We start from the raw sequence: 10,952 nt of genomic DNA, 5'->3' as shown, positions 1-10,952 counted from the left end.
CAAAGAAGTCATACAGATGGCCAGTAGGCACATGAAAAGATGCTCAACATTGCTAATTATTAGAAAAATGCAAATCAAAACTACAACGAGGTACCACCTCAAACCGGTCAGAATGGCCATCATTAAAAAGTCTACAAATAACAAATGCTGGAGAGGGTGTGGAGAAAAGGGAACCCTCCTGCACTGTTGGTGGGAATGTACGTTGGTGCAGCCACTGTGGAAGACAGGATGAACGTTCCTCAAATGCGAAAAATAGGAAATTCCCTGGTGGTCCAGTGGTTAGGACTCTGCACTTCTACTGCAGGGAGCACAGGTTCCATCCCTGGTCAGGGAACTAAGATCTTGCATGCTGCACAGTGTGGCCAAAAAAACCAAAAAACAAAAAAACTAAAAGTAGAGTTACCATGTGATCCTGCAATCCCACTCCTGGGCATATATCTGGCAAAACTCTAATTAAAAAAGATACATGCACCCCAATGTTCACAGCAGCACTATTCACAACAGCCAAGACATGGAAACAACCTAAATGTCCATCAACAGATGAATGGGTAAAGAAGATGTATTACATATATACAATGGAATACTACCCAGCCATAAAAAAGAATGAAATAATGCCATTTGCGGCAATATGGATGGACCGAGAGATTATCGTACTAAGTGAAGTAAGTCAGACAAAGACAAATATCATATGATATCACTTACATGTGGAATCTAAAATATGACACACAAATGAACTTATCTATGAAACAGAAACAGACGTAGAGAACAGACTTGTGGCTGCCAAGGGGAGGGCAGTGGGGAAGGGATGGATTGGGAGTTTGGGATTAGCAGATGCAAACTACTATATATATTGATAGAACAGATAAACAACAAGGTCCTACTGTATAGCATAGGGAACTATATTCAATATCCTGTGATAAACCATAATGGAAAAGAATATGAAAAAGAATGTGTATATATGTATAACTGAATCACTTTGCTATACAGCAAAAATTAACACAACATTGCGGATCAACTAACTTCGATAAAGTAATTTTTAAAAAATCAGCACATCTAAGAAAAGAAAGAAAAGAAAAGAAAAAGCCAGAGTAAATTCTTTCTCCATGGAAAAATCATCATAAATCATTTGCATCAACAATCCTTGTAAGAAAATAGATGAAAACAATGTTTGGTACTCTTGGTTTTAATTAAAAAATTAAACTTTATGTTGAAACGTTAATCTTGTTCAAATGCTGTCACGTCCTAGAAGTCTCCCCATTTACCACAAGCACCAAATTAGGCGGCTCTTTAATTATTTAATAACTATGATTACATTGTTGAACTATAATCAAAGGGTATAATTTAAAAAGAAAATCATTGCATTTACATTCCCAGCACTGTGCTGAGGGAAGGCTTAGAAAAAGAACTTTACACTCTGGTCAGGGAAAAGGGACACAGAGACCGGCAGCAAGTAGGACAGAACAGCCTGTGATGAAATGGAGAGAGCCATAGTTACTTGTCTAAGGGCAGGCCCGGCAGAACCTTGATGGCTTCCTGGCAGAGATGTGGGTAGGACCTTAAAGGCCAAGGAAGGTTGGTTGGCTGGAAGAGAAGTGGCTTTAAGTGTGTCTTTTCAACCTGCCAAGCCTGATGTTTCCTCTCTGGCCCATAAGGGGGTGAGAACAGATGCCTCTGAGGACCGTTCCAACTCTAAATTCCAAGACTGCCCGAGGGGACAGCATAAGCAAAGGCCCTGAGGCTGGATTGAGCCCCAGTGAATTGATGGTTCACCCAGGAGTACTGCCTGCTCAGAGCAGTGGGTGTGTCTCAGGAGCTTAGAGGGGAAAGACTCCCTAATGCTAAAGCATGGAACTTGGTGCTGTAGGCAGTGAGAGTAGTAACTGTAGGTCCTAGAGGAGGGAGGTAGTCATACATTTAATTACTCCTCCTCTTGCCACCCCCTCTGCCCATTCCCTCCTGCCTTGCTGAGCTCTGGCCCTGGGGACCTCCAGCTCCACCAGGTTCCTGGGGGGCATTTCCCTCCCACCATCTCTCCCATCACCCTCCCCGCCCAGCTGCCTGCTGTAGCTATCCTTGGATGTCCTTAACTTTGTATTGCCAAAAAAAAAAAACAGGATTCCCCATTAGATTTGAATTTCAGAGAAATAACTATTACCCGAAAACTGTGGTTTGCCTCTTGGTGGGTGTTGAGCCAAAAAACACAACTGAGCCAAAGATCAGGAGAAGGAAGGATTTATTATTACTTGCAGCAAGCAAGGAGGACACGGAGATCTTTCCCAAAGCAGTGTTTCCCCGAACAGCAAAATTGGGGCAGTTTTAAACTAAGAGTACATGTATATTCATGAAGGAGTTGGGCAGCGTGGGCAGAGTTCAAGCTTTAGTTGATTGAAGTCCTGAGGGTCAGAAAAGGTCAACATTATTATCCCTTAGGTCCTGTTGATCTGGTGGTTGAGCGCCCAGGGGGGATTTAAATTCTGCAAAACAGCTCAAGACAGTGCTTTAGGCTAGTCTTTACCATTGAAATAGAACTGGGAGTCTTTACAACTGATTTGTTATCTTTGCTGTGGTTACTTCTCTCACCTGATAAGTTGGTCCTTTTGTTCTCTTAAGATCATTATTACCGAGACCTGTTCCAGGACAAGCATTGTGGTCAGGCTTAGCTCACAAAGTGGCTTAGGCTAAAATGGCTTCTCTTATGTCAAGAAAGTGACTCTTAGTTCTCTTTTTGGGGGGACCCCCTACCCTATCTGCTTACATAGCAAATAATTTTTTAGTGTATGTCCCCAATATTAGAGCTACAAGTATTCATCCTAAAAAAAAATCATTTGTTGTTTAGATGAAATTCAAATTCAACCGGGCATCCTGTATTTTTTATGTGCTAAATCTGGCATTGGAATCCCCCGATCCCGCCCACAGGCTGTACTGGACCCTTCATTAGACCTTTGTTGGGGTCTTCCGTTTCCGGCCATTTCTGACTCACGCCCAGCCCTACGCTTTCCACTGAGGCTCTGGGTGCTGCTGCAACAGCAGCAGGTCCTGCCCTCACGGACGGCGGGGTTCTGCCAGCCCCAGCCCCGAGCCCAGGTCAGCGAGCACACGCTCCCTCCTCCTCCGCTCCTCCCACAATGTAGTTTGTGCGAAGGCCCTGAGGGACCCTCATGTCAATCAAGAGGCCAAGAGACGGGGCTCCCTTCATGGGGCCAAGCCCGATCTGCCTGTGCCTGAGGAGGACAGCTGAACAGACTTAGCCTGCCCTGCAGTCCTGGATGTCTGGGAGGAGACCCTCAGGATGCCCGAAGCATCATGGCTGAAGGTGGCACAGGGCAGCGGAGCAGCCTTGAACCCATAGATGCGAATCTCGGGCTGGGTGGCCCTGACTGCTGCTCTGAGTGTGTTTCCCCGTCGGTAAGTTGGAGATATACTCACCCCTAGGGTCGTCGGGAAGAATAGGTATGTAAAAATCTTGGCATGTGGAGGGCATTTCAGAACTAGAAATTATTTGTAAATATCGTTCATCCTATAGGTCTGTCTCCCCTGTGAGACTGTGAACACTCAAGGCCGGGAACCGTGTCTTCTCAGCGTCTGCCCAGGGCCCAGCCGAGGGCAGGGCTTGGAAATGTCAAAGGAGCAGGAGTTGGGCCGCGTTCACCCTCTGACAAAGGTCGCAGAATGAGCAAGAGAATGCTCTTTCTCTGAGTTAAGCTCCTGGGAGGGAGAGCTCATTATCAGGGCCAGATCCAGACTTTTCGAGGCCCTGAACCCTAAGCGTGAAGAACAGAGTTAGCGCGATCATTTGCATGATTTTTTTCCAGCTGTCAGTACCCCCTCCCCCAGCTTTTTTGTGCATGTGATCCAGCTTTGCGGCTGCATTAAGTGTAAGCTTTAGCTACGTATTACATGATCCGGTAGTGGGAGCTGGGACTGGGGCAGGGCATTTCTGGGGCAGGAGACCTCCTGCCAGACAGCAGTCAGGCCCTCGCGTAGCCCTCTGGCACCTTCCGCTCCTCGCGAGAGCCAGGGCTGCCCCTCCAGGGCCGCAGCTTGGCAGGACCAGCCTGATGGCGGCTGGTTTCCCCTGGCTCACAGCCTGCTCACCAGTTCTCGGATGCCCTGGGCCAGGAGCCCAGGAGGTAGATTATATAAGGTGAAAGAGGTCCATTTACAGAGCCCAGAGGTACAGCACAGACACCCCTACTTTTAGGTGACAATGGGGCTTCTGAGGACCCTAGTTCTACCGCTGGGCCAGCTGACTCCTGGTTTGACGTCAGGCTGGGTGTGGGCTCCATCACGGGCCACCCAGCACAGGCGTCATCTGGTCTTTGCAAAATAAACACAGTCGGCAACACCTGGCCGCACAAGGCCAGACCCCTCCTGGCCTCAGACCTCCGGGGCTCCCCAGGCCCACATCTCACTAAATTCCATGCTTGGAGCCACGTCAGGCCAGGACAGAGGCAAACCAGTGGAGACCAGGGAGGATCGGAACCACCTTGAAGATTGGAGGGCCCATCCCTCTGCTATGGGGCCACAAGCCAGAGACCCACCCCCATCCGTATCCCAGATGCCCTTCTGCAGGGAGGCAGGAGGAGGGGATGGAAAGCCGAGAATAAGCTGCCCAAGTGCCATCATCTGGAGGAGCAATTTAAACTTATGCATCAGATGAAATCTCTGGAATGGACTAAAGACGTTTTGCTTTTCTTACTATTCCGTGGGTGGTAGCTTATTGGGAAGATTGAATCTACCCTCTACGAAATTTAAAAATCTGTTTTCTTTGCAAGTCTGAGTTGTGGTGTGGATCAATTTGGGACCCTGTGGCAAATGGAGAAAGTGTTTTGATAAAGTCAAGAATTACAGACTCATATAGGCACCGAGGGAACCAAGGGTGTTTTGAGGACACTTCCGAGGCTGGTGTCCAGGGCAGCATACTTTTACATCTGTTGTTAAGTGGACTTGAGCCATGACATAAGAGATCTTTTGAGTTCTCTTTGTTTGGTCATTTTAGCAAAAAGCTGTCTCTCTGTGGCCACATGTCAGGGGCCAGAGGACCTGAGCTCAGGGTGTGACTTCAGGTGGCCACAGCTCTGAGGGCAGCTGTGTGTGGTTATAGACCTGCTGGAGGGCTGGAGGGGGTTCTGCTGACCACGGTTGAAATAACCGCCCACACCCAACCCTCTCCCTGAAATGCGTCATCCTGGACCCATTCGGGTGTCTGGTGGGATCTTCGAGTGACATGTTTCATCCTTTTTCGAAGGATGGCAAGGACCCTCGCACAGCCCTTGGAGATCATGCAGTCTGTCTCTCCCCTGCCAGTTTAGGAGCTCTCTCACTCAACAGTGGCTGCTTCTCCTACCCTCCCCATTCTCTTGCATCGGTGGTGCTGGTTATATTTGATGACCTGAAAGAATAGACTGTCAGCAAAAATGGGTTTATTCGGGTCAGCAGAGAATTGCAACTCGGGATCTGCAACCAGACCAGCCATGTGCAAGTCCCTGCACAGCAAGGGAAGGAGAACGCTTTTGTAGAGGGGCAAGGAAGGTGGGAGGGCTCTAGTAAGCAAAGAATCCATGGCTTTTCATTGGCTGAGTCCTTGCCAGGAAAGAGGAGGAATATTTCTTCTTCCTGTTGGGCTCTGCTACAGTCACAGGATGTGAGAGCTCCCCCTTCTGGTCTCCCGACTCTATTGGTTGAGATTTCTGTTTATTAATTTTTTACATATTCCACTTGCCACCCCTTCTTTGCCCTGATCTTCCCTGGGAGGCTGACAGATAGGACTGCATCACCCATGTGCCCCTGCTCCCTCGCTTCTGCTCATGTTTGGGAGGCACTAACATAAGATAGCAGGGCAGGAGGGGAGAAAGAACTAGGTATTCATCCCCACCTTACACACACACACACACACACACACACACACACACACCCTCTTTGCAGGTGACACAGTTCCTTCCCCTGGTGGTCCCTTCAGCCTAGAACCATTCACACTTCCTCTGATGCTGGTTCTAGGGGCTTTTTTTTTTTTTTTTTTGGAGTATAGTCGATTTACAATGTTGTGTTAGTTTCAGGTGAACAACAAAGTGATTCAGTTATACATATACATATATCTGTTCTTTTTCAGGTTCTTTTCCCATTTAGGTTATTACAGAATATTGAGTAGAGCTCCCTGTGCTCTACAGTAGGTCCTTGTTGATTATCTATTTTGTGTATAGTAGTGTGTATGGCTCTAAGGGCTTTGACATCCCTTTGGCTCTCTTAACTCCACCCACACCTCTGACCGGTCCTCTAATTCTTTGCAGTTAAACCTTTGCAAGTTCCTGCCAGGAAGGCAGCCTCAGAGAGGCCCTCACTGCTCTTCTAACACACTGGACACCCCAGGGTCTCTACAATCTTTTAGGAAAAGCCCCAGGCTAAAGACTGGGTCTCAGCTGTTGAGCAATGTTGATGTTATCTACTGCATTTCTCAGATTGCCCTCCCCGCGGACCTCTGGAGTCCCTGGGTAACTCTCAGCAACTGACTTCAGCTCTGGCCTCTCAGTCTCTTCATCTGCAAGAAGAACTGAATACGAGAATGGATGCGGAGGGCTTCCCTGGTGCCGCAGTGGTTGAGAATCTGCCTGCCAATGGAGGGGACACGGGTTCGAGCCCTGGTCTGGGAGGATCCCACATGCTGCGGAGCAACTAAGCCCGTGCGCCACAACTACTGAGCCTGCGCATCTGGAGCCTGTGCTCTGCAACAAGGGAGGCCGCGATAGTGAGAGGCCCATGCACCGCGATGAAGAGTGGCCCCCGCGTGCTGCAACTAGAGAAAGCCCTCGCACAGAAACGAAGACCCAACACAGCCATAAATAAATAAATAAATAAATAAATAAATAATTAAAAAAGAATGGATGCGGAGAACCTGGCCCCATAAGGAAACGTGATAAGGGCGGGTGTCCAGCTACGTGAGTCCTAGTGTTGCAAATCCTGCACACAGATAGAAGGGAGTGGTGGCCCCCCAGGAAGGTGTCTGGCAAAACGGTAGATGGACTATTTCGTTGGGCTTTGGATTTGCTGAGCGGAGTACACAGACAGCCCCAGGTTCAGAGAAGGAGGAATTGTACAGAGCGCTCGCTGGAGCAGATTGGTTGGTGAGGAAAAAGGAGGAGATTTGGGAGGTAGAGAGAGAGAAGGAAGGAGGAGCTTCTCTGGGGAGAAGAACTTGGGGGAAGAATAGATTTATAGCAGGTGTTTCGGAGTGCACGCAGAATAACATCTCCTCTTTGCCAGGAGATCCTCAATAAGACTTACCCTGGGCACCAGTGTCTTGGCAGTGGATATGCTATTTAAGGGGCTACAGTGATGAGCTGAGACTGGCCACAAGGGAAATGTGATGAAGATCACGACTGTCCCCAAAGCCCTAGTCACGTTGGACTACGTGGGGCTGGGATGATTGGGAAAGGAGTATAGCAGGCATGTAACAGAGAAGCATAACAGCCCTCCCGCCATGGATTCAAAGCCTGGACCGTTCGACACCCCTTCTCCCTGGATCATGGCTACAGAGTAGGGGTCGGACCTCGAGTTTTCTTGCAGACACCTAGACTCTTATACACGGGAGATTCTGCCCAGTCAGTTAAGAGTGAGCTTCTAGGTATAGGATTGAGACTTAACACGTGCAATTCCTCCGTATCTGAGTGTAGGTGGCAAAAATTGCTACAGAAAGAAAAGAAGCCAGTTTCACACACACACACAAAAAGCTCATCCAAGATGAGTTAAGCTTTTGTAGCTCTAGGAGGAGGGAGGATGAAGAAATTCCCATTCTGGGAATTCCCTGGCTGTCCAGTGGTTAGGACTCTGAGCTCTCAATGCTGAGGACCTGGGTTCGATCCCTGGTTGGGGAACTAAGGTCTTGCAAGCCACGGCACGGCCAGAAAAAAAAAAAAAAGGAAAGAAAGAAAGAAATTCACATTCTCAGAAGGCCCTTAAAAGCATGAATTCATAACGGTTTAATAAGCTAGGTTATTGCTGATCTGAGTGATAAGAAAATGGTTAATATAGATTTAATTTCCATAGGACCTTGGGAAAGTGTCTTGACAATTGAATATAAATACCCAATATTTGGGAATTCCCTGGCAGTCCAGTGGTTAGGACTCAGCGCTTTCACTGCCATGGCCTGGGTTCAATCCCTGGTTGGGGAACTAAAGATCCCATCAGCTGCGCGGTGCGGCCGAAAAAAAAGAAATCCAATATTTGTGTTCCTGGGAATGGTCTTGCCTCAAATCAAATAATGAAGTCACAATGTAGGGCCAACGCAGAAGGGGTTGTTCTACACCATAGCTCCCTGTGTGCCCACTTATCTCCATCTCTCAGACGGTTTTAATACTCTATGATTTCTGTTCACATGATTCATTTCTTCCCTTTGGCTGCTGACTGCTCAAGGAAGTGAGAGGAACAGTAGTGCTAGAGGCAAGTGAGAGCTAACATTCATTGACTGTCTTTCAGGCGGCAGGCACTGTGCTAGGTAAATTGTCCACGTTCCATGTGTATTGCTCGAGGAAGATGGTGTATTGTCCACGGTTGGGTGCAAGGGTCCACATATCAAGAACTGTGAAGGGTCTCATATTTATCTTACTTGCAGTCCAGTAACTTAGCCTGCTACAGTGTCACAGATGCTGACAGGAGACACGAGACTCCTGGATCAGAGACAAAGACATTATTAGTCAGGGCAGAGCAGGCAGCCTGAGTTTCACGCTCATGCCGATTCTTCTTAGCCCTCGAGGGCGATATGAGGCAATCCTGTGGATGCTGGACGTGCAGTGGGTTTGTTTCACAGCTGAGGAACCACAAGTTTAGGAAGCTCCAATGTTTTATTATGGGCTGCAAGCAAACCAGCTCAAATCTTGTCCTGGAGGGAGACATTAACCTTTATTATACTAGACAGTGAACTGCTCTGGAGGGAGACACTGTCTCTGTACTCCAAGGCTGTCCACTACACAGCCATCCTTGAACAGATGTGCAGAACAAAATCTGCACTCACAGGACTTGGAGAAGCATGAGAGACCAATGGAGAATCATTTCCCAAATACTAGTGAGTATATTACATCACACTTGTTAATTACTTTTTCAAATCTCTAACATTTTTTGTGCTTGACATATCAATACTTGATGGCGGTGTGTCAAAATCGCTCATCATTATGGCGAGTTTGTTCATTTCTCCCTGTAATTCTATCATTTTTTAAAATATATATTTTAAGGCTATTTAAATAGGTGGTATGTGGGTTTAGAACTGCTGTATCTTTCTGGTAAATTGAACATTTTGCCACTATGTTGTGATCTTCTTTTTCCCTGCTAATGTTTTTGGTTTGAAAATCTTTTTTGGCCGCTGTCAACTTTCTTTTGGTTACTATTTGCCTGACCTATTTTCCCATTCTTTGATTTTCAACTTTTTTGTACCCTTATTCCCAGGTGTGTCCCATGTAAAAAGCATATAGCTGATTTTTTAAATCCAAGTTGATAATCACAATCTTTTAAATGGAAAATTAAGAACAAATAAATTTATTGTGCTTTTTGATGCATTTGCATTTGTTTTTAACCATCTTACTTTGTGCCCCATTGTTCTGTTTTTTTCCCCCTTCCTGTATTACCTTTGATGGCTTCTTTATATACATCAGAGAGATTAGAAAGAAAATCCCCAAGGAGGATTGAAGAAAGGGAAATAGCCTACAATGTTCGCCAGAGAAAACAATGCTTATTCTAACAAACCCCAACACTAAGCAGGCTGAGTGACTGGTTTTCATTTGATCCACCAAAATACATGTTAGTCTCAAAAAACTGAATCTGCTTATTCACTGTTCTTGTTTAGTAAAATAAGAAAAAGAAAAGAGAAGAGAAAAAATTAAACTTGCAAAAAATTGCAGTCAGCCAGGCGACAACTATTCATTAAGCACCAGCTTTGTGTAAAGCTCTGAGCCAGAGTTTGGGAGCTTCCAAGCTAAGGGGGAGACAGACAACAGACAAAGACACAGACCCGCTATTTCCACATGTGATCAGCAGCACATTAAAGAGAGTGCTTTAGCGAGAGGGACTGGGACCGGGGTGGGGCGGGAAACTACTTTAAAGGGGATGGCAAGAGAGAGTTTCTCTGGGCTGAGATGTGCAGGAGGGGAGGAGACAGCCTTGGAAAGGGTCAGGAGGAAGAGGTGAAGGTGGTCCAGGCAGTAGGAACAGTAGGTCATAGATTGAGATAAAAATAAACTCGGCCTGGGACTTCCCTGGTGGTCCAGAGGTTAAGACTCTGCACTTCCACTGCAGGGGGCATGGGTTCGATCCCTGGCCAGGGAGCTAAGATTCCAGGAAACTATGATCCTGTATGCGCAAGGCACAGCCAAAAAAAAGAAGGAACAAAAAAATTAACTTGTGCTGTTGAAGACAGAACAGAGGTAGAGTGGCTGATGGAAAGGAGTGAGGCCAGGAGTAGTCTAGGTGCACTTGGAGATAACTTGGGAAGGAGGTGGGATCCAGCTCACAAAGGGCTTGGAGGCCATGATAAGGAACCTGGATTTGAATAAGAGACGTAACATGATCTTATCTTTAAAAAATTTACCAGTTTGTAGAAGGAACTTTGAACAAGGTAAACAACTCATCCTAGACTACCTTTTAGGATTAAAAGTCCCATGTCCTAGGAAATCCGTCAGGACAGAGAAAACTGGGAAGACTGGTCATGGTAAGTATATAGTAGGTGTGAATCTTGGTTCACATTCAGATCTTGCCTTATTCTGCCTAAGGCCCTTCCTTCCGGACAGGTCATTATTGAGACTTCTTCCCCTTTCAGGACCATAAGGGAATCCTTATTAGGTGCTCAGAAAACTGGGCGAGGGCATCTAGTTGTCATGGTTACAGCAGGTACCCTGACTGTTCAAGACAAGGGTAGTCCCTTCAATGCCTCTGCCCCACAAGTCCCCCTCGGCACCCCAGGCTGCCAAGTT

General features: G+C 46.8%; 1 non-coding gene across 1 annotated transcript; it reads left to right on the top strand.

The window, feature by feature from the left end:
• The first annotated feature begins 261 nt into the window (after positions 1-261).
• TRNAR-UCU (transfer RNA arginine (anticodon UCU)) lies at positions 262-334 on the top strand. The gene has a single exon. It is a non-coding gene; the product is annotated as a tRNA-Arg (tRNA).
• The last annotated feature ends 10,618 nt before the right edge of the window (positions 335-10,952 follow it).

Source organism: Eschrichtius robustus, chromosome 15, assembly GCF_028021215.1.
Source record: "Eschrichtius robustus isolate mEscRob2 chromosome 15, mEscRob2.pri, whole genome shotgun sequence".
Taxonomy (NCBI): domain Eukaryota; kingdom Metazoa; phylum Chordata; class Mammalia; order Artiodactyla; family Eschrichtiidae; genus Eschrichtius; species Eschrichtius robustus.
This window is presented reverse-complemented; position numbering and strand designations above follow the sequence as displayed.